General features: G+C 38.2%; 1 long non-coding RNA gene across 1 annotated transcript in view; it reads right to left on the reverse strand.

Annotated features, from left to right (window-relative positions):
* Window positions 1-5,355, reverse strand: part of LOC129397772 (uncharacterized) — an 82,736-nt gene extending 77,381 nt beyond the window's left edge. The window contains exon 1 of the long non-coding RNA XR_008625372.1: window positions 5,293-5,355. This is a non-coding gene — a long non-coding RNA (uncharacterized LOC129397772). The remainder of the gene's footprint in view (window positions 1-5,292) is intronic.
* Between the last annotated feature and the right edge of the window lie 19,995 nt (window positions 5,356-25,350).

Consider the following 25,350-nt stretch of genomic DNA (forward strand, 5'->3'; position numbering starts at 1 on the left):
CCATTCTAAGAATTTTGAAAAACAAATTTCCACCTGACATTCACTTTTCTAGAATTGCTTTAGGGTTTAAAATACACACATTATATTTATCATACACACACTCACACACACACGTCATTTGAAGGTGAAATATACAATGAAAGAAATAACGTTTGTTTAACGTGTGATGTTTAACAACTTCTGCAAGGTCTAAGAAAAGCATTTAATTGAACATCTAGGAACATTTTTATAGCACTTCAAATCATTTTACAGTCATAGTGCCCAAGATATTCTTCCTTATTTAAAATTTTAAAATTGTCCCCAAGTTTTCATTTTGCAAGTTTCATCTAAAAATATGATTATACAGAAAGCAAAATGATGATTTACTTTATGGCTAACAGGCTTATCTTTAAAAAATCTAGGGAACACAAATGTTATTTTGCCATTTTTGTTTCTATTGCTTGCAAACTAGAGTTTGCGGGAAAAGACCTCAAGAACTACTATTCAATATATCTTTAAATCAAAAACAGGAGGCTGGCCCTCAACACCACTTGGCTACTTTTCCTAAAATGGCTGTCTAGGTGGAAGATTTCCAGAAAGCTAAGCACATTTCTAATAGAAAACTCAAGTCTTACAGGAACCGGACTCCTGGAATAATGACAGCTCAAAACTGCAGTGGGAGTTGGTCTCTACAGCCCTTCCATACCTTCCCTTCCCTACTCCTTCTGTCGAGTTGCTCCTTCAGAGGCTCCATCCTCCCAGCAATTCCCTGGTTCCCACAAGCCTACTCCAGGCCTGGGTAGCCCATGCTCTGCCTCTCCCTCTCCTCTCTTGTCACAGTTTACCTGTCAAAGCTCTGATGGTTTAGAGTCAGGCCTCTGCTAGGTGGTCTGACAGAAGAGGACTAATTCATGCCAAGATGATTGGCCAATGAAAACTTAATGTGATTTTGCTCCAAAATAGCACATTGTTATTATAAGAGGCTTCAATATATTAGTGCAAAAGAATGAGAACAGCATGCATTTCTGGCACTGCAGCAGTCCAAAGGCAGGCTTTTCAAAATAGGAATAAATTTGAACCCCTCACACCATGAACTCTAGTATGCAGAAATAGGCTTAGTACTATCTTTTATCAACAATATTCATAATACAATGTTTCTCAAATTATATTCAGTAAAATACCAGTGTCCTATGAACAGATATTTCACACACAAAAAAGTGTTCTGTGGTCAAATAAGGCAGGGAAACAACTTCCTATAGCTGTATTTACTCAGAGATTCCTAACATACATTAGTAGTTTTAAGGCTGTGTAAGGTGTAGCATCTGCTGTTATTTAGCTAGTATTTCATTCATTCATACAGTAAACATCTGCATGCCTGTGAAATGCCAGGCACCGTTCCAAGCTCCTGATGGTCAAACAACATCCCTGCTTTCAAAAACTTACACCCCAGGCAGGCTAGGAAGAAGTAACAAACAAATGGACAAGATAATTTAGCCTCCAAAAGTAAAATAACATGAAACAAGGAGATGTGATACAGCACGTAAGGGTAAGTGGTCTGAGGAGTTGGCTACAAAACAGAGCTCTGAAGGGAGAGCTCTCTGGGCAGGTGATTACCAGGCAAATGCCCTAAACCAGAAGTGAGACTGTCATATTCAAGGACAGAACTAAGGGCTACAGAGCCAGAGTGGAGTGAATGGAGCAGAATGGAACATGAGAGAAGATCAGAGACAGGCAGAGAAAAGGAAGGCATTTGGATTTAAGTGCAATGGAAAGCCAAGGAGCAATTGGAGCAGGGGAATTAAGTATAATGGGATTTAGCTGTTCCAAGATCAGTCTGGATATGCTCTAGAGAGCACAAAGCATTGGAGCTGGCAGGTAGGTTTCTTGGTAGCCTAGAATACGCTGTAAGAAGGGATAGCCAAGAAGATGTGGATGTGCAGAGGGTGTAACTTGGAAGCAGAGAGAGAAGACTTGTTGGTGAAATGGATACTGTGGGGCAAGGGCAAAAGGGATTTAAAAGATTCCTAGGTTTTTCACTTGAGCAGCCCAAGGCAAAATCCATCCAGTTATCGCAATGACAGAAATTGCCTGAATGTATTTGACTGCAGAACCCTTTCTCCTGCTATGCTTCTTAGCAAGTGATAAAATACCAGTGTCTGTGAAGCACAGAATGGGAATGCTGTTTTAGTGGTCTGAGTAGATACCACTTCATCCTGTCCTCCTAAAAGCCTTAACTCATTCCTGTTCCCTAAGTAAAACTGCAAATCAAAATGTGGTATTGTCTGCATAGATTTTAAATTTCTTGTGATAAACAATGTATCACTACATACAAGAAAACTAAATGGGTGGTTTCTCAAAAGTCAGCAAGTCTCAAATTTGATAATATTTTAATACGACTATCTTCACTATGACTATAATTCTAATGGGATAATCTTACTGGCTAGATTAACTCATTACTAAATAATAATAATGAGTGCCATTTATTCAGCCCTTGCTACTTTTCCTATACCATCCTAAAAGCTTTACATGGATCAGAGCATGTAATCAGTATTTCAGTCCTGGGAAGCAAGTGTCATTGTATTAATTTTACAGAGGGGGAAGCAGCCCAAAATCACACGAGCAAGAAGGGACAAGTGTCAATCTGTATTTAATCCTGGGTTACTTTCCCCCAGAAATTTGGCTTTCAGGGCTCCAGAGTTCAAAGTAGACTTTACAATAAAGCAAATAGTAAAGATAAGTGAAAGAGAAAAGCAAAACACTAATTTTACCTCATCTATTAAAGATAATGATAAATTGTTTCAAATGTCATTTTCCTCTAAATTTAGTCTGACTAATGGAAAGAACTGCTTGAGACAGTGTACAGAGGCCACACAGCAAAGAAACTTCCAGTACTTGATAGGAATATGAACTGGAATATTCCAGAAAGGGACAAAGCACACCACTCCTTTAAACAGATGGACCTTCTCTGGTTGTCTGCCAAGGGTCCCTGTGAAAAAGATGCCCTTTGACCTACACTTAGCCTTCTGCCAATAAATTGTGATTCTTCACCATCCTCTTCATTCCTGAGCAAGATTGCATATCAATAATTCTAACGGTTGTGTCTACCCCAACTGTGTTCACAGTAAGAGGAGAGAGTGTGGTCCAGAATTACTAAGGGGACTCAATATTTTCCTGTCGGTGAAGGGGATTTTTTGTAAACAAGAAATGGGAAGTAGGCCCTGTACAATCAGTCTCCAAATCTAAATTAAAAGTTATATCAGCATCTCTTATAGCTTCAACTGCATTTTCAGGATAGAAGTAAGAGGAAATAAAAGGACTAAAAAGTACACGATCTTTTGCTTCTTTGTTGCACCGTGAGGGCTTTTGGAGGAGGAGGTGATTTTGCTTTTGTTTTTAGCAACTAAAGCAACTGGCACTGAAGATAGCTATAAAATTACAAAGTTTACGTAGAGCCATAACTTTGGATGCCTTCATGAACCAGGTTAATGGAAGAGCAGTCTTTTCTGAGTGAACCTTTATTGGGTTAATCCAATTAAACCAATGTCTATTTAACAATTACTCTGCATCAGGCTTCACTAGACACAGTGGGTATCATCATCCCAGTCTGCTGCTCTCGCTCACTCTGTCTCTGTCTCTGTCTCTCCCTCTCTCTCTCTGCTTATACTAAATGCATAATCATGTCTAACCTTCCTCTATTTATGTGTGATTCATTCTGTAAGATTACTTTAAAATTCAATCTTTTTCTCCCATATACTCAAGCCACTTAACATCATCTAATTTGCACACTTAATGAGATGTTCTCTAGTCCACCATCCAAACTGAACTATGTAATAAGCCTGGGACAGTGTGACCCTATGCAATGCCACCTGCCATTCAGGCAACATTCAAATCATAACTACATGCTCTAATTCACAGAGATCTGATTTTTAACAAATAGTTGTTGGAATTCAAATCGTTCCTATTTCCAGTGAAACTCAACAAAAGATTTGTAATGCTCAACCACATCTCTCTGTGTCTACTGAGGAAATTGTCCCCGGAGAATTGACTTGGAGTGGGGTCAGAGACTCAGTTGGCCCTTGAGTCACCAAACCTGAGGGAAGCTGCCCAAAAGACCTATAATGTAAGAGAAAAGAAAAGAAAGACCTCAAGGTAAGAAAAATATCAAGAGCACACATTTATACCCATGAGCATTTAAAGAGGTATAGGCCATTTTGGGAGGCACATGGACATGTGGACTTGACACACGTTGAACATGCAGTCCTAGGTCAGCCAGCAATTTGTTTTCTAAGCCTTAATATTACAAGCCTTTATCACCTGCTTTCAATATGCATTGTCCAGATATGCAAATTAGCACTTGTCTATTAACCAAGAGCATTAACTAAAGCACTCCTTCTGAAATTCTTAATTTTAATTAAAATTAGACATACAGCCGTACAACTCTCCAGTATATTTCTTTAAGCTATGTATGCTATTTTCCTATGGGATACTAGCCTAGAGTCTTGGGAAAGCCTGGTGAGGCTAAACTGCTTTTGTTTTGTTTCATTTTGTTTTGCATTTTCTTTTATAAATCTGGGATTCTCATGTGTTTGTCTTGGCTAGTAGCCAAAAAAGCTTTAGGATTATATTTAAAAATTATTCAAAATTAAATAAAGCATTATAAGTGCTATACTGAATTCCTAGTAGGAATAGAATCTAGCAAAATTTACTAGCATAATAAAAGTTTTTGATGTTATTAAAATCATAAAGGGAAAAGGGAGACTCCCTCTGCAATTTAAAAGCCAGTAACATTTTTACCAATATTACAGTAGTTTCATCACCTTAATAGCTACTGTTAAACAAGTGCTTTACCCTGAGCACAGAGCTTTGTGCTTGTGTATACTACCTCACCTGTTTTTCCCAATAAACTTATGAAGCAGATATTACTCTCCCAAATCCACAGACGATAAAAACTAAAGCTTAGGGAGGATAAGCAAATTGCCCAAGGTAACACAACTTAGGTAACAGAGCAGAGACAAACCCCAATCTGTCTCACTCCAACACATGTAATAACAAAACACCACCCACACACACACACCCACACACACACACACAGCGAGAGAGAGAGAGAGAGAGAGAGAGAGCAATCACTGGCATAAGGCGGACAGGTGATTAAACTGCCATAAGCACTTAAGGTTAAGTAAAGCAGCAAAGCAGCTCACAACTACTCTTTCCTTTAGGAGCTTGTAATTTAAGACAGATCATCTCCCAGACTACAGGTGAATTTCTAGCTCCAGCTTAAGCCAGAGAAATAGGCACCTGGGCCCTTGGACTTACCACTATGGTCCTTGCAGATGTTTATTTTCAGAATTTCACTTTGGCATTATTAACTTGGCTGGTGGGCTAATAAACCACCATTTGCAAATTTCTATTGTGCTTATTATTGAAATGTGCTGTGGTGTTGAGAATGAGTCACTATTTCACATGGTTCTCCTTTAGGAAAACTCAGAGCCAAAATTTTCCTCAGGTTTTAATGCCAGGAAAAATGTATGCTGCATCTAAGCAACAGATATGTTTTTGTGGATATTCTGAGCATTGTAACTGATCCTATTTCCCTTTGTGCTTAGACAGCCAGGAAGCTTAAGATCAAGCCAAACAGCTGACCATGAAAAGTTCTGCAGAAGAGGCAGGCAAGATGGCTGAATAGGAACAGCTCTGGTCTGCAGCTCCCAGAGAGACCAATGCAGAAGGAGGGTGATTTCTGCATTTCCAACTGAGGTACTCTGTTCATCTCACTGGGACTGGTTAGGCGGTGGGTGCAGCCCACAGAGGGCTAGCAGAAGCATGGTGGGGCATTGCCTCACCCGGGAAGTGCAAGGAGCAGGGAGGCCTCCCTTTCCCAGCCAAGGGAAGCCGTGAGGGACTGTGCTATCTGGCCAAGATACTATGCTTTCCCCATGGTTTTTGCAATCTGGAGACCAGGTGATTCATGTGCCTACACCACTGGGGCCCTGGATTTCAAGCAAAAAACTGGGCAGCTGTTTGGGCAGACACCAAGTTAGCTGCACGAGTTTGTTTGTTTGTTTGTTTCATGCCCCAGTGGTGCCTGGAACCCCAGCGAGACAGAACCGTTCACTCCCCTGGAAAGAGGGCTGAAGCCAGGGAGCCAAGTGGTCTTGCTCAGTGGGTCCCATTCCCACAGAGCCCGGCAAGCTAAGAACTACTGGCTTTAAATTCTCACTGCCAGCACAACAGTCTGCAGTTGACCTGGGATGATTGAGCTTGATGGGGGGAGGGGCGTCCGCCATTACTGAGGCTTGAGTAGGTGGTTTTCCTCTGAAACTGCTAAGGAGACCTGGAAGTTTGGACTGAGTGGAATTCAACACAGTGTGGCAAAGTGGCTGTGGCCAGACTGCCTATCTAGGTTCCTTCTCTCTAGGCAGGGCATCTCTGAAAGAAAGGCAGCAGCCCCAGTCAGGGGCTTATAGATAACACTCCCATCTCCCTGGGACAGATCACCTGGGGGAAGGCACAGCTTCAGCAGACTTAAACGTCCCTGCCTGCTAGCTCTGAAGAGAGCAGCAGATCCTGACAAGGAGGGTTCCCCCAGCACAGCGCTGGAGCTCTGCTAAGAGACAGACTGCCTCCTCAAGTGGGTCCCTAACCCCCATGCCTCCTGACAGGGAGAGACCTCCCAATGGGGACTGACAGACACCTCATACAGGGGAGCTCCAGCTGGCAGCAGATTAGTGCCCCACTGGAAGGAACCTCCCAGGCAAAAGAGCAGGCAGCAATCTTTGCTGTTCCACGGCCTTGGCTGGTGATACCTAAGAAAATAGGGTGCAGTGGACCTCCAGCAAACTGCCACAAACCTGCAGAAGAGGGACCTGATTGTTAGAAGAAAGACAAACAAACAGAAAGCAATAACATCAACATCAACAAAAAATGCCCCCAAACAAAACCCCATCCAAAGTAAATCCATGAAGATGAGGAAAAACCAGTGCAAAAATGCTGAAAATTCCAAAAACCAAAACACCTCTTCTCCTCCAAAGGATCACAACTCGTTGCCAGCAAGGGAACAAAACTGGACAGAGAAAGAGTTTGACAAATTGACACAAGTAGGCTTCAGAAGGTAGGTAATAACAAACTCCTCTGAGCTAAAGGAGCATGTTCTAACCCAATGCAAGGAAGCTAAGAACCTTGAAAAAAGGTTACAGGAACTGCTAAATAGAATAACCAGTTTAGAGAAGAACATAAATGACCTGATGGAGCTGAAAAACACAGCACGATAACTTTGTGAAGCATACACAAGTATCAATAGCCAAATCAATCAAGCAGAATAAAGGATATCAGAGATTGAAGATCAACTTACTGAAATACAGCATGAAGACAAGATTAGAGAAAAAAGAATGAAAAAAGCCTCCAAGAAACATGGGGCTATGTGAAAAGACCAAACCTACAATTGACTGGGGTCCCCAAAAGTGATGGGGAGAATGGAACCAAGTTGGAAAACACACTTCAGGATATTATCCAGGAGAACTTCCCCAACCTAGCAAGACAAGTCAACTTTCAAATTCAGAAAATACAGAGAACACCACTAGGATACTCCTCAAGAAGAGCAACCCCAAGACACATAATCTTCAGATTCTCCAAGGTTGAAATGAAGGAAAAAATGTTAAGGGCAGCCAGAGAGAAAGGTTGGGTTACCCACAAAGGGAAACCCATCAGAATAACAGCAGATCTCTCAGCAGAAACCCTACATGCCAGAAGAGAGTAGGAGCCAATATTCAACATTCTTAAAGAATTTTCAACTCAGAATTTCATATCCGACCAAACTAAGCTTCATAAGTGAAGGAGAAATAAAATCCTACAAACAAGAAAATGCTGAGGGATTTTGTCACCATCAGACCTGCCTTATAAGAGCTTCTCAAGGAAGCACTAAATATGGAAAGGAAAAAACAGTACCAGCCACTGCCAAAACACACCAAAATATAAAGACCAATGACACTATGAAGAAACTACTTCAACTAATGTGCAAAATAAACAGCTAGCATCATGATGACAGGATCAAATTCACACATAACAATATTAACCTTAAATGTAAATGGGCTAAATGCCCCAATTAAAAGACACAGACTCCCAAATTGGACAAAGAGACAAGACTCATTGCTGTGCTGTTTTCAGGAGACCTATCTCACGTGCAAAGACATGCATAGGCTCAAAATACAGGATGGAGGAAGATTTACCAAGCAAATGGAAAGCAAAAAAAAGCAGAGGTCACCATCCTAGTCTCTGATAAAACAGACTTTAAACCAATGAAGACAAAAAAAGACAAAGAAGGGCATTACATAATGGTAAAGGGATCAATGCAACAAGAAGAGCTAACTATCCTAAATATATATGCACCCCATAAGGAAGCACCCAGATTCATAAAACAATTTTTAGATACCAACAAAGAGACTTAGACTCCCACACAATAATAGTGGGAGACTTTAGCACCCCACTGTCAATATTAGACAGACCAACAAGACAGAAAATTAACAATAATATTCAGGACTTGAACTCAGCTCTGGACCAAGCAGACCTAATAGACATCTACAGAACTCTCCACCCCAAATCAACAGAATATACATTCTTTTCAGCACCACATAGCACTTATTCTAAAGTTGACCACATAATTGGTAGTAAAACACTCGTCAGCAAATGCAAAAGAATGGAAATCATAACAGTCTCTCAGACCACAGTGCAATCAAATTAGAACTCAGGATTAAGAAACTCACCCAAAACCACACTACTACATGGAAACTGAACAACCTGCTCCTGAATGACTACTAGGTAAATTATGAAATTAAGGCAGAAATAACAAAGTTCTTTGAAACCAATGAGAAAAAAGACACAACATACCAGAATCTCTGGGACACATTTAAAGCAGTGTGTAGAGAGAAATTTATAGCACTAAATGCCCACAAGAGAAAGTGGGAAAGATCCAAAATTGACACCCTAACATTACAATTAAAAGAACTAGAGAAGCAAGATCAAACAAATTCGAAAGCTAGTAGAAGACAAGAAATAACTAAGATCAAAGCAGAATTGAAGGAGATAGAGACACACAAAAAAAAAACCCTTCAAAAAAATCAGTGAATCCCAGAGCTGGTTTCTTGAAAAGATTAACAAAACAGATAGGCAGATAGCCAGACAAATAAAGAAGAAAAGAGAGAAGCATCAAATAGATGCAATAAAAAATGATAAAGGGGATATCACCACAGATCCCACAGAAATACAAACTACCATCAGAGAATACTCTAAACACCTCTATGCAAATAAACTAGAAAATCTAGAAGAAATGGATACATTCCCCAAAACATTCCCCCTCCCAAGAATACACCAGGAAGAAGTCGAATCCCTGAAGAAACCAATAACAAGTTCTGAAATTGAGGCAGTAATTTATAGCCTACCAACCAAAAAAAAGTCCAGGACCAAATGGATTCAGAGCCAAATTCTACCAGAGGTACAAAGAGGAGCTGGTACCATTTCTTCTGAAACTATTCCAATCAATAGAAAAAGAGGGACTCCTTCCTAACTCATTTTATGAAGCCAGCATCATCCTGATTCCAAAACATGGCAGAGACACAACAAAAAAAGAAAATTTCAGGCCAATATCCTTGATGAACATCAATGTGAAAATCCTCAATAAAATACTGGCAAACCAAATCCAGCAGCACATCAAAAAGCTTATCCAACATGATCAAGTCGGCTTCATCCCTGGGATGCAAGCCTGGTTCAACATACTCAAATCAATAAACATAATCCATCACATAAACAGAACCAATGACAAAAACCACAAGATTATCTTAATAGATGCAGAAAAGGCCTTCGATAAAATTCAACACCCCTTCATGACAAAAGCTCTCAATACTAGGTATTGATGGAACATATCTCAAAATAATAAGAGCTATTTATGACAAACCCATAGCCAATATCATACTGAATGGGAAAAATCTGGAAACATTCCCTTTGAGAACTGGCACAAGAAAGGATGCCCTCTCTCACCACTCCTATTCAACATAGTATTGGAAGTTCTGGCCAGGGCAATCAGACAAGAGAAAGAAATAAAGGATATTCAAACAGGGAGAGAGGAAGTCAAATTGTCTCTGTTTGCAGATGACATGATTGTATATTTAGAAAACCCCATCATCTTAGCCAAAAAACTTCTTAAGCTGATAAACAACTTCAGCAAAGTCTCTAGATACAAAATCAATGTGCAAAAATCACAAGCATTCCTATACACCAATAATAGACAAGCAGAGAGCCAAATCATGAATGAACTCCCATTCACAATTGCTACAAATATAAAGTATATAGGAACATAACTTACAAGGGATATGAAGGACCTCTTCAAGGAGAACTACAAACCACAGCTCAAGGAAATAAGAGAGGACACAAACAAATGGAAAAAAAATATTCCATGCTCATGGATAGGAAGAATCAACATTGTGAAAATGGCCATACTGCCCAAAGTAATTTATAGATTCAATGCTATCCCCATCAAGCTACCATTGGCTTTCTTCACAGAATTGGAAAACGCTACTTTAAATTTCATATGGAACCAAAAAAAGAGCCCGCATTGCCAAGACAATCATAAGAAAAAGAACAAAGCTGGAGGCATCAAGCTACCTGACTTCAAACTACACTACAAGGCTACAGTAACCAAAACAGCATGCTACTGGTACCAAAACAGAGATACAGATCAATGGAAAAAAACACAGGCTTCAGACATAACACCACACATCTACAACCATCTGATCTTCGACAAACCTGACAAAAGCAAGCAATGGGGAAAGGATTCCCTATGTAATAAATGGTGCTAGGAAAACTGGCTAGTCATATGCAGAAAACTGAAACTGGACCCCTTCCTTACACCTTATACAAAAATTAACTCAAGATGGATTAAAGACTTAAAGGTAAAACCTAATACCATAAAAACCCTAGAAGAAAACCTAGGCAATACCATTCAGGACACAGGCATGGGAAAAGTCTTCATAACTAAAACACCAAAAGCAATTGCAACAGAAGCCAAAATTGACAAATGGGATCTAATTAAACTAAAGAGCTTCTGCACAGCAAAAGAAACTATCATCAGAGTGAACAGGCAACCTACAGAATGGGAGAACATTTTTGCAATCTATCCATCTGACAAAGGGCTAATATCCAGAATCTACAAGGAACCTTAAACAAATTTACAAGAAAAAATCAAACAACCCTATCAAAAAGTGGGCAAAGGATATGAACAGACACTTCTAAAAAGAAGACATTTATGCAGTCCTACAAACATATGAAGAAAAGCTCATCATCACTGGTCATTAGAGAAATGCAAATCAAAACCACAATGAGATACCATCTCACACCAGTTAGAATGGCGATCATTAAAAAGTCTGGAAACAACAGATGCTGGAGAGGATGTGGAGAAACAGGAACACTTTTACACTGTTGGTGGGAGTGTAAATTAGTTCTACCATTGTGGAAGGCAGTGTGGCAATTCCTCAAGGATCTAGAAGCAGAAATACCATTTGACCCAGTAATCCCATTACTGGGTATATGCCCAAAGGATTATAAATCATTCTACTATAAAGACACATTCACATGTATGTTTACTGCAGCACTATTTACAATAGCAAAGACTCAGAACCAACCCAAATGCCCAGCAATAATTGACTGTATAAAGAAACTGTATCACATATACACCATGGAATACTTTGTAGCCATAATAAAGAATGAGTTGATGTCCTTTGCAGGGACATGTATGAAGCTGGAAGCCATTATTCTCAGCAAACTAACACAGGAACAGAAAACCAAACACCGTATGTTCTCACTCATAAGTGGGAGTTGAACAATGAGAACACATGGACACAGGGAGGGGAACATCACACAGCAGGGCCTGTCAGGGTGTGGGGGGCAAGGGGAGGGAGAGCATTAGGACAAATACCTAATGCATGCAGGGCTTAAAACCTAGATGACGGGTTGATGGGTACAGCAAACCACCATGGCACATGTATACCTATGTGACAAACCTGCACTTTCAGCACATGTATCCCAGAACTTAAGCAAAATAAATTTAAAAAAAGAAAAGTTCTGCAGAACATTAAACTAATTAGAAATATTAGTCTCATATACTAATAATTTCTCCAAGCGTAATTTCCCTACTCTAACCTTTTTCCCCTTTTCTTCATTACTTTACATTTTTCTCTCCATGGGATTTTATTGTAGGCACTTAATGTAATGCTTTTCAAACCTTATTGGGAATAGAGGCATTGATACATTCATCTATCTAGGTGTGTAACAGAATCTCTGCATTTGCAACTGAAACAGATAAATAGTCCCCATTAGACTGAGAGCTCTTCAGGGGCAGGGAAGTTGCCTTATTCATCTTTGTATCCTCAGTACAGACACTCTGCTAGGCATATAGTCAGCCTTAATATATTAACACTTACCGAATTGAATTGAATTGAATTTTGAAATATCCCCAGGAAATCTTTGAGAGAGTCTGAAAAACTATTTAGAACTTTGAACTGCTGTCTTAGCATTTTGGTCTCCATTAGATAAGTGAGCTTTCTCTTTACATTCTGACTCTTTGTCATAGGTGAGAGTTGTAATAGAGTTGGCACCTTAAGATGCCAGTGCCCCTAACAGAGTGTACATAACAGAGTGCCCCTAACACTGTGCCTCTAACACACTACCCCCTCACACAGCACCCTACATATTATGGGGGCTTAATAAATGTTTGCTGAATAAATGTTGAAAACTGAGGATCTTGTTGTCTTTTGCGTATAGAAGTAAGAAAATGCTTTTTTCTGACTCCCTGCTCTGATTCTCCCCAATATTCTCTGTTTAGGTGATGGAGCATTGCACGGGGCTAAAAACTAAGATATTGGGCTCAGACACACTCAGGTTCAAATCCTAGCAATGCTACTAAGCAGCTTTGCAACCTTATGTCTCAAGTAAGCAAGTTATTAACCCCTCTAAGCTTCCATTTGCTCACCTTTAAATGGTGATTACTGTAATACTTACTCATGGTGTTATTGTAAGGATTTAATGATAAGATGTGACTGGTAAACAATGGCTTGTACATTGTGAGTGCTAAGTAAATGGGGGCTGTCTTGCCCATATTTTTATATTCTTTCTAACATTGAACATCAAATATCAACCTACCCTTAGAGAACTGAATTGAGGGTAGCATGCTTGTGACCAAAAGACCCTCTATTTCAATCTTAACATTATCTCAAACTTGTTTAGTCCACCCTCCTTCCCCAAATCTAGGGCCATGTATCAACCTCCTCCCTGCTATGGAGAATTGCTGTAGGGAAGGACCAGAGGGGAACAGGGCTCATTAATAGATAACTTCAAATCCTCTTACCATACTAGGAATAATTGAAAAATGACAGGGCTTCTCAACTATTTCAAAGAGATATTGAGAAGTGGGATTTGAATTGAAAGCGAGTCATTAACAAGATTGAAATATTTGGGAACCTCATGGCTGATTTCTGAGGATTAGAGTTAGAAAAACAAACACTCCTCTAAGTGAAGCATGGACCAAATTTATGAGTTAGAGATAATTCTTTGCTTTGAAAGATAAATCTCTCCAAAATGATGACAATAAAAAAACATTTGCAATTAATTTAGTGTTTACGAAAAATATGGTATACTTAACTACATAGAACTCAAGTTTACAGGCCTATGAGTTGGTGATTAATATAATCTCCTACTGAAGCCTTGTCCTTAAGTCACAACAAATACATCTGGGTCCTCTGCATGCTCTATCTGTATGCAGAGGAAACAGAGTGACATTAGCATCATGTCCACACGAAGACCGACTTTGCATTTAGAGATAGGATGAGAGGATCACTGAATGCACAATTACCCCATAAGCTTGGAACCTTTTGAGTACAAAATTTCACTTTCCTCAGAATTTTGACTTCAAGATCATGAGCATCATTGCTAGGAGTTGTTCTGCAGCTACTCACACCAGGGCACAAAGAGCCCACATTCAGACTCTTCTAGTCTATCTCATATTTAGGAAGCCTAATTACGTTTTCTGGGTATCTGTCTCCCCACCTCACATTCCCAAATAGAGGCCCATTCTCCAGGCTCAAACACAATACAAGCGTTGTTTTCTACCCTATAATTATAAATGAGCAAACCAAATGACTATACCAGTTGCACTACACCCTGTACCTATGAGGAGCCGCAACATGAAATGTGAGGACCACTCCCTGAGCTGGCCACTATCCTCCTGGATAGTGAGTTTTTCGGGACACTAGTCCTTCCTTATTCATGGTTTCGCTTTCCAAGGTTCCAGTTACCCTCAGTCAATTGAGGTCCAAAAATAGGTGAGTACAGTACAATAAGATATTTTGAGAGAGAGAGAGAGAAAGATCACATTCACATAATTTTATTGCAGTATTGCAGTATATTGTTATGTGGTCTATTTTGTAATTCATTATTTGCTGTTCATCTTTTACTGTGCCTAATTTAAAAATTAAACTTTATCATAGGGATGTATGTGTAGGAGAAAACATAGTATATGTAGGATTCAGTACTACAGAGGTTCCAGGCATCCTTGGGGGTCTTGGAATGTGTCTCCCCCTAATAAGTGTGCATTACTCTACTAACAGCTTGTAACTTGAAATTTATACTTGTGTTCTCATGTATTGCACAATGGTGAAGAGAATGGGCTTAAAGACTGGCTGCCTGGGTTGGAATCACTGTGTGACCCTGCACAAATAACTTTCCTCTCCATACCTCAGTTTATTTATCTGTAGAGAGAAGATAATAATAGAAATTACTTCAGAGGGTTGTGATGAAAAAATGGATTAAATAATATTACTCTGCTCAGACTGCTATAACAAAACACCACAGACTGGGTGGCTTAAACAACAGAAATTTATTTTCTCACACTTCTGGAGGTTAGAGTCCAAGGTTAAAGTTCTGGCAAGATTTGGTTTCTGGTAAGGGCTCTCTTTCTGCCTTACAGATGGCCACCTTCTCATTGTGTCTTCACATTGTGGAGAGAGAGTGGTCTCTCTCTCTCTTCCTCTTGTTATAAAGCCACTAATCTCAACAGAGGAGCCACACCCTCATGATGTCATCTAACCCTAATTACCTCCCAAAGACCACAATCTCCAAATATATTCACACTGGGGTTAAGCCTTCAATATACAAATTTTGAGGCAGGGGGACAACTAAGTCCATAGCAATATGTATAAAGGGTTTAGACCAGTGCCTAGCATGCATCAAGCACTAAACAAATGTTACTTACTATTATTCTCATGCTAGGCATTTCATATATGGTCTCACTTAAAAATTACAGCAGTGCAGACATAGGCATATCCCTTTCAGCTGAGGCAACTGAGCTCAGAGAGTTACCTGCTTTGACTTTGGGGTGGCAAAGCTGACTTGACCCTAATGTCACACAAAAGGCAATGTGCTTTCTGCTTTACCACACTACATCCTTTAAAAAAATTTTAAGGTGTAACTATAAATTTTCTCTATGATTTTAGTTCTTAAAATATCCACATTTTAAAATATTTTTATAGAAGCATAACATCTATTCCCACAAATACCATTCTTTTTGTGGAAGAAAGTTTTCATGGCTTAAAACAAAAAAGATCAATTTTTTACTCAGACTATATGTCCAGCCACAGATAGACAGAGAAGCTGCTTATCATCATCACTGAGGAACTCAGGCTGATAAAGGAGCCACCATCTCTTACATTGCAGGTCACTTTGCAGAGGATGAAAGGAATTCCAGTGGTCTCACATCAACAGCTAAATGTGACATACATCACTTTTCACAACTCATTAGCCAGAACCCACTCAACCACAACGTGGCCAAGAAACACAATCCTATCACGGGCCTGGAAGGAAGAAAACCAGAAATATTTAAAGGCTTCCAAAAAATAATATCTGGCAGTCAATTGCAGAAGCATAGTTATTCCAACACTGAAATGGGAGTAAGGACATATCTATAATAAACACAGAAAAAAAATTACCTTAGTTCCAGATAATTGGGTGTTTTTTGTCTTTCTCTCTTGGCTAGTAGCTACAAGCAGTGGAATTTTTCTTTTCATTTTTAGCCAAGCTGTCAACTGAGCAAAGGAAAATAACTAACCTTATGGGCGTGGGTAGTTGGTGGAGGGAGGAGTGGGAAAGAAGGCTAGAGTGTGGGTAGGAGTTTAATTTCGTATGTTCAAGGCATGATACGAGAAATTCTGTAAACCCAGGTCCCAAATAATACCCAGGATTTCCAGATGCTCAAGAGAAGCAGGTAACTAAGGAGTCTCCATGGATAAAACAAAGATGCTAAACATCAGCCGAGATTTATCCAGCAATAAGTAGCACAAAAATAATGAACTAACAGAAAAATAAAGTTCAGACCAGAGTTGTTATCAATAGCTACTATAAAAAATTTTCCTGAGTGAAGATTTTTGTTTTATTTGGCTGAAAGATATCACCACTGGAGTTATGAAGATGTGAATTCCACTGACCATCTATATGAACTTTGACAAGTTACTTAATGTCTTTAAAACTCAGCTATAAAATAGGGAGGATAACTAAAGGTTATTGTGAGGGTTAAATGAGATAATGTATTTAGAGCACTTACAATATTATAATATATATACAATAAATATTAGCCATGATTTTTATTTGTATTATTGTTATTATCATGTTGATAAAATGCCAAAAGCCAAAGGAAGCTATTCAGATATTTTTTAATCTATAATATGTATCTTATCATCCAGGTATAATGGCCTTGTTCCTGATCTTAAGCTATAAATATATATGATTTCACCATTAAGTACAATGGTAGCTGTAGGTTTTTCACTGATGCCCTTTACCTGGTTGAAAAAGTTCCCTTCTATTCATGAACAAGTGCTGAATTTTGTTCAATGCTTTTTTAAAAAAAAATCTTTGAAATAATCACATGGTGTTTCCTTTTTAATTTGTTAGAATGGGTAATTACATTAATTGATATCTTCAAATGTTAAACTGACAAATTCGTGGGATAAACTTCACTTGGACATGACGTCTTATTAATTTTATATGTTGTTGGATTCAGTTAGCTTAGAGTTTTTTACCTCTATGTTCACAAGGAATATCTATCTCAAGTTTACTTCTTGAGAGAGATTGGTAATTCATGTCTCTCAAGGTCTTTGAATCTGCTGGCGTCTCTCAAGGTCTTTGAATCTGTTGGCATAACGTTATTCCTGAGATTCCCTTGTTATCTTTTTAATATCTGTAGAATCTGTGGTAAAGTCTGATATTGGTAATTTGTATCTTCCCTTTTATTCCTTCTCAGTATGACTAGACGTTTATCAATGTTATTAAATTTCTCAAAGAATCCGCTTCTGGGTTATTTGATTTTCTCTATTGCTTTTCTGTTTTCTAGTTCATTGATTTTTACTCTTTTCATTAATTCCTTTCTTCTGCTTGCTCTGCTTATAATTGACTCTCTTTTCCTAGTTTCTTTTATTTCAGACGTGTATTTTTAATATAAGTATTTATAACTATAAATTTCCTTCTGAGTACTATGCCAGTTACTTTAGCAAAAATTTTTACATCTGATGTTTTATTTTTATTCAGTTGAAAATAGTTTCTATTTTACAATGATTGTGATCACTGATGTTGGATTAAAATGTATCATCTTCCTATTTGTTTTCTATTTTCCCATTTGTTCTTCAGTCCTATGTACCTCTTTTTCTTCCCTGTTTAGTATTAACTATATTTTTATTTCATTTTATCTCTACTGTTAGCTTATTAGCTATAACTTTTTTGTGTTAATTTACTGATTGCTTTAATGTTTATAGTATACATCTTTAACTTACCATAGTCTACTTTCAAGTAATATTGCTTTTGATTTTTTCCTTATCACCACAAGTTCAAATTATATAAAATGCTTTCCTCTAACAGAAAATGCAAGGTTGAATTAAACTAGTAAGTATGACCCTCAGAAGATTAATTCAATTTTTAGTTTCATAAATTGGAAGCCCTGCTTATATTTTGAAACCATCTTTTATTTGTAGTTTTTATTTTTTAGTTATCCTTATTTTCACTAACTTCAATCACCATGGGATGTTATTAACATTCTAATATATTTCTGGTACATATATATTTGTATTTTTAATATATTCTCAGAATTTTCAAACTAGAAAAAGTCTTAGCCACCCCATAGTGAAATCTCTTATTTTTCTACATGACAAGTACACTAGTGCCAGGCACCACTGTAGACATTTCCTGCAATGCCACTTTCTTCTCTACCCTGGTGATGTGTCTGACAGTGGTGACATCATAACAGATTATTAGAATACAATGTGGAAAACACAGCAGTGGAGGTGTGCATGGAGGCAGTGGGAATAGGATGGACATGATTTTGTTGCTGCTGTTATCAAAGCCATAACTGTATTTTCCTCTTAAATTTTAGACAGCAGTTTTTTAAAACTTTTTAAAGTGTTACATACATGCATAAGTATATAAATCATTTTCATAAAATGAACACACTTGTGTAATTAGCGCCACAATCCAAAACCAGCACCTGAGAAGCCTCCTTCAGTCATACCACCCCTCAAGGTTAACAATACTGTGATTAATTTCGCCTGAGAAAGTAGGAAAAAATCATCCTCAGAAGAGGCCACAGACCAACTCCCAGTTCATTGCGCTCTTCACTACACAAAATGTCTCTCTTGTTAAAACTCTCCAAAATCCTCTAAAATTCATAGATTCCACAGAAGGTGCTTCTGCATGATTAAATATGAGATATCATTATACTATAAAATGCACACATTTGGATAATTTGGATGACATGTTCAAATGCTTTAAAAATACTATCAGAAAGTTTTCACTTTACAACTTTCCCTAAAGCACATACGATAGGTAGTCCCTTGGTATCGGCAGGGGATTGGTTCCAGAACCTCCCTCAAATCCCAAAATCTATCAACACTCAAGTCCCTGATATAAAATGGCACAGTATTTGCATATTACCCAGCACATCCTTCTGTATACTTTAAATCACTTCTACATTACTTATGATACCTAATATAATGCAAATGTTATATAAATAGTTGTTATACTGTATTGTTTAGGGAATAATGACAATAAAGTCTGTACATGTTCAGTACGAACACATTTTTTTCTGGATATTTTCAATCCAAAATTGGTTGAATCCACAGATGCAGAACTCACAGATATGAAGGACCAACTGTGTACATTTTAGAATCACTCCACGGATTATTCTTTAAACAATAACAAATGCAACATCTAAAAGTTTGAAGGTACAACACTGGCAAGTCTCATTATCAGACATAAACAGTCTTACCTCATGTGAAGATAAACTATTTGATCCTCTCTTTATCTTTCACAATATTTAAAATCAAAAAATTGATGAATACAATGAGAAAAACATAAAGTTATAATAATGGTTAATTCCATAAATTTTTTTCTGCCCCCCCCCACCTCAAAAAATGTCAGCTGTAACAGGAGAATGGGAAAATGTATATGTTCCTTGGGAAAAATGATCCTGACAGTAAACATTTTGAACAGACTAATTTGAGAGTGGTGACAGTGGTTTCCTTTTTCCTGACTTATCATCTTTTTTATATTATGCTGGAGTTTCTTTTGAGTTACATAAACAACTTTAGTCCTTTGGGTTTGATCTTTTGGTACTTAAGAGACTTTAAAAAAAATAAAAGAAAGGTAAATAGAAGGATTCTCTAATGTTATAAAAATGCCTATGCCCAGAAGTAACTGGAACACTTAAATATCCACTCTAATGAATATATTATAGGCTTGCCATGAACACCAACTCAAATTAATTATTAATTTAATTTTTTTTGAGACAGTCTCACTCTGTCACCCAGGCTGGAGTGCAGTGGCACAATCATGGCTCACTGCAGCCTCAAACTCCTAGGCACAAGGGATCCTCTTGCCTTGGCCTCCCAATTAGCTGGGACTACAGACATGCGCCACCACACCCAGCTAATTTTTATTTTTATAACTGTAGAGACAGATCTCGCTGTGCTGACCAGCCTGGTCTCGAGCTCTTGGCCTCAAGTGATCCTCCCACCTCAGCCTCCCAGAGTGCTAGGATTACAGGCATGAGCCACCACGCCTGGTCTTAAATTCATTCTTAATGTAGCTAAATTTTCTTTTAAATTAGCACTGAAAAAATGAACATGTAAATTGCTAATAGAGATGAAAGTATAAGAAACGAAATATTTCTAAAGAGGATTCAGTTTGATTTCTACTACTTGTCCCTTGGTTATATTTTACAGAAACAAATTTGCATTTTATTCCATCATTAGGCCTTTTCCACTAAAATCAAATCTGTACTGCTTCACACGTTTTGTAATCCTGCAACTCAAACAATTAGCTAACAAGTCATCAAAACAAAATACTATGACGTCAAAGTTATGTGCAAAATCTAGTCACTGCCTAATATTTTATCACTCTAAAAGCCCCAGACAGTGAGGCTGTTATGGCTGAGAATAATATAATATGTTTGTGGGTCTGATAAACACACAAATCTTGATAGGTCCTCCAAGGTAGGTCTAGCTTTTCTACATGTCTAGTACCAAATATATTTTGAGGTCATTAGATTATCTCAGAAAGACAATCTGTGGTGCTTTAAACTCTAGAACAACATTGTCCTCCTATCTTTTTTTTTCTTGAGATGGAGTCTTGCTCTGTTGCCCAGGCTGGAGTGCAGTGACACAAACTCAGCTCACTGCAACCTCAACCTCCCATGCTCAAGCGATCCTCCCACCTCTGCCTCCCAAGTAACTGGGACTACAGACACAAGGCCACCACACGTGGCTAATTTTTTTATCGTTTGTAGAGACAGGGTTCCACGATATTGCCTAAGCTGGTCTCAAACTCGTGGACTTAAACAATCCTCCCACCTCAGCCTCCCAAAGTGCTGGGATTATAGGTGGGAGCCATCTCACCGGTCTGTTCTCCTATCTTTAAACAATGTATCTATTTTCTTCCCAGATGGTCCAGCTCAGGAAAGAATCTTTGGCAATTCGTTCTTCAAGTTATAATTTATACCAAATTTTTACCTCTAGAACACAGTACTAGACAAAAATAAACCCATGAACTATGACGGTTTAAAACAGGACAGATTTTAACACAACTTAACCATACATCTTTAGTTGTGTTCTCACCACTTCCCTCCAGCATTTGGCCCAATAAATGGCTTCAGAACCCATTACCAAAATCTTCTCCCTTCCTGGGCATAAAATCAATGATTCCCAAAGTTATAATTTGACATGTGTGTTTCTTCTTCTTCAGTGTTATTCCAATATCTTGGCTACATTTAAACTCTACTGAGCATAACATGAGACCTCCTGAGACTAATGCAGAGAGCTTTAAGGCCAACCCTGCCAGGCAGCTGCTGTCTCTCACAGTCTTCTTCTTCAGCCTTCTCTGTCAGGGAAGTGTCTTCTAAAATCCTTTTTAACCCCAGTTCTCAGGTACAAGCGCCGCACTTCCAGACTTTTTAAAGTCTCACTTGTGAGTATGATGGCAAAAACTCATCTTTGAATTAATCCCCCAATTGGGAGCCCCTAATTTGAAAAATGAACCATTCCATCAGATCACTTCATCATTCTCAGCCATGTTATTAATTAGTACAGTAAGCACCTTAGCACATATGTACTCTTGGCAGGCAGACTTGAGAACAAATAATTCTGCAATAAGTGGTCTAAAATTAATGGCTACAAAAGTGACTAATTGCACACTAAGGACCTATTCACAGAGTAAAGTCCTGTGCAGAATCTGGAAAGCCTTTAGTTCTCTTAAAATAAGGATCAAATGGTCTATTATACTAGAGCTTTAGTAGGCACAATTTTTAAATGGGCTGATTAGAGCTGGAGACTCTCTGTGCTTTTCAGGCTTTGCCAAATATATATACATAAACATGGCCTTTATAGAGTCCCTTTGCACAGTTATAATTTTACAGTTCATTTAGGAATTCTCAACTCAGTCAGGATTAGCTCTGTTGAAGCTTATTTTTCTTTCTGTGAGATGATTACTTGACTCAACCCACAGCCCTACTAAGACTTGGTAATAATTCAGTGTACTTTGTACTGAGCCATCTCCTCAGAAGTTGCATCAACTTTCTCTTCGAAAGACCTTGCAAATTCTGAGATATTGATAAGAAGGAAAAAGGCATGATTCTGATAGAGACCATTCCTCCCAACATCTCACTTTCCTTTCTATTGACTTACCTCTCTACTAACAATGAATATAAATTAGGAATTCCCATACAGAAGGGATTCTCTGTCAGGTTTCATCCAAGTGCCTTGATGAACTCACATACTACCACTTACTCCTCTCCACCTAAAAGGCCAATTATAGTAAATTAGATGCAGCAGAGAATAAGGAGAAGAAGGTACACTGCCCACAATGTCCTATACTATTTCACCCCATGTCTCCATTCAGCCTTGACTTTTACCTGTCAGGATCACCTAATTCAGTGTATCTGGGATACAGTCAAAAATCACATCAGGCCAGGCACGGTGGCTCACAACTGTAATCCCAGCACTTTGCGAGGCCGAGGCACGTGGATCATGAGGTCAAGAGATCAAGACCATCCTGACCAATATGGTGAAACCCCGCCTCTACTAAAAATACAAAAATTAGCTGGGTGTGGTGGGACGCACCTGTAGTCCCAGCTACTTGTGAGGCTGAGGCAGGGGAATCACTTGAACCCAAGAGGCAGAGGTTGCAGTGAGCTGAGATCACACCACTGCACTCCAGCCTGGCAAGAGAGAGAGAGAGACTCCATCTCAAAAAAAAAAAAAATCACATTAGAATCACCCAGAGATCTGGCTAAAGATGCAAGTCCCTGTGTCCTACTGAAGACCTACTGCACCAGAAGCACAGGGCGTGGTGGCCAGGAATCAGCATCTTGAACAAGCTCCTTCTATCGCTCTTGTCACAACGACCTTTTAAAACCAGGGAAGCAGTGAAAACACAAAATGAGTAACTCAGGTCTCCCGCCTGACAATCCAGAGCCCAAAATAATTGGGTTTCCTTGGGTGCAGTGGCTCATGCCTGTAATCCCATCACTTTGGGAGGCCAAGGCAGGCATATTGCTTGAGGTCAGGAGTTGGAGAGCAGCCTAGTGAAACCCTGTCTGTACTAAAATAAAAGCAAAACAAAACAAACAAAAAACAAATAATTGGGTTTCCCAGGTATCACAGACACTATCAAATCCTTTATTCTCTCTCTACCACAGAGGGAGAACTGAGGGCAGGGCATGAGGGGTGCCCAAGACCTGGTGGAGAAGGCATGCAAGCATAACTCCCTCTAAGTGTACCACACAGCCCCAATCAGCATAGCACCCCCCACCCACACCCCTGGTTTTAAAGCCTGGCTCTGCCTGCTTTGGTCCTATCTGACTTCCCTTCTGCCTGAATCAAGAAGACATTTTTATTAGTCTAGATATGTTTCTTTGACTAATTCAAGAGAGCTTGTCCACAATGCTCTTTTCTCAAATAAGAAGTATCATACTGAATTCTCCTTTTCTCTCCTTCCCTCTAGCCTCACTCTTTATTGACTCCCTCTCACAGCTGTAAGCAGCTTTAGAGAAAAAGTCTAACTGAAGTTACCTCAGAAAGTGCTCTTAATAACTAACTGGATTTTTGCTCAACAGCAGAGTTTGTCCTTAACACAGCCATCCTTTCAATTAAAGCACTAGGAATTGGTTACTTTAAAAGACAGGGGTCAAGTACTATAACTTTCTTTTTAGATCATCCTGTTATTATTTAGGAAAATTAATTTATTTTGTAGCACTGTGGCAAGTAAATAACACAATCACATTGGATATGATCATCAGGGCTAGTATCTGCCTTCAAAACATTATTAAAGGACAATAGCATATCTTCAGACAGTAAATCAGAATCCATCTCCACTGTGGAGATGCACTTTCTTCAACAAGGACAGTGTCAAGGCCTGTGCACTTCATTTTGTTTACTTAAAAGATAAAATAAATTGAATTTGGAACATTTTGTTTTATTCCAGGTGGTTGAACAGTCACAAGATTACTCCTTCAAAATTTACTCATAGAAGTATCTGTGATGCTTTGATAAATGAACAGCACCTTTGCAATGTGTTAAAATGTTTGAAATATATTGAACAAATGCTGAATCTCATTCTGAACTAGCACCCACACTTATCTCCCATGACTTCTTTTTAAATGTGGCAGAATGAATTGACATATGATGGGCAAACTGTTATGCAAATTTTGATATTTTCTCAACAGTACGAATTGAAATGTGGCTTACTGTTGTGGTAATCAATTTACAGGTGATGGTGTTAGTGATTCTAGTAATCACAGATTATGACATATATTTAAACTAATAATTTAACCAGACTTGACCAGTACACAATATATCCATGTAACACAGCTGCACTTGTGCCCCCGAATCTATAAAAAGATAATTATTTTTAAAATAAATAATTTATAATTTTATATATTATAGAAGATATAGAGAAAACATAAAATTAAAAAACAAGAAAGATAGAAGAAAATAAAAATAATATTTTTATTATCCAGCATTATCTAACCACTCAATAGTAACCACAATTAATATTTTGTTGACTATTGTTACAACCGTTTTTGTAACATGGTTTAATAAATATCTACCAATATATTTGTAGACTACTTTCTAACTATCTGTTAAACTACTTATGAAGATAAATGGGTTCTCCCTTTCCTCCTAACTAGTTTTCACTGGTATATAGCAGAGCTGTTGATATTTCACATATTTATTTTGTCTTTGACCATCTTGCTGAACTCTCTTATTAGCTGTAATTTTATTTCAGTTACTTTACTTGAGTTTTCCAAATACGCAGTTACATCATTTTTAAAAATATTTTTTCTTCCCCATTTATGTTTATATTTCTTATTATTGAAATATCCGGAATCTTGTCAAGTAAGAATAGTGGATATCCTTTGAGATCCTTGGGATATTCTTATATTTTACAAATTTCAAAGAAATTATTCTACAGGTTTCTGTTAAGTATGACATTGGCTACTGGGTTCAGAGAGATCATCTTACAAGAGTTAGTGAGATATTCTTCTACATCTACTAATATATTTATATATTTTAAAATCAACATTGACATCCATCTAGTCTTTAGAACATCTACTAAGATGGTCAAATCGACTTTTCCTTAGACTTTTTCACATATTGTAAATATATTCTCTAATACTAAAACATTCTTGGATTCCTGAAATTATCCTTTGTTATCATATTATAGTTTATTATATTATCATTTAATCCTTTCAATATAATGCTGAGTATCCACTTGTGAACATTTATTTGGTGTTATTATTCT

The sequence above is a fragment of the Pan paniscus genome, chromosome 4 (genome assembly GCF_029289425.2).
Source record: "Pan paniscus chromosome 4, NHGRI_mPanPan1-v2.0_pri, whole genome shotgun sequence".
NCBI lineage: Eukaryota > Metazoa > Chordata > Mammalia > Primates > Hominidae > Pan > Pan paniscus.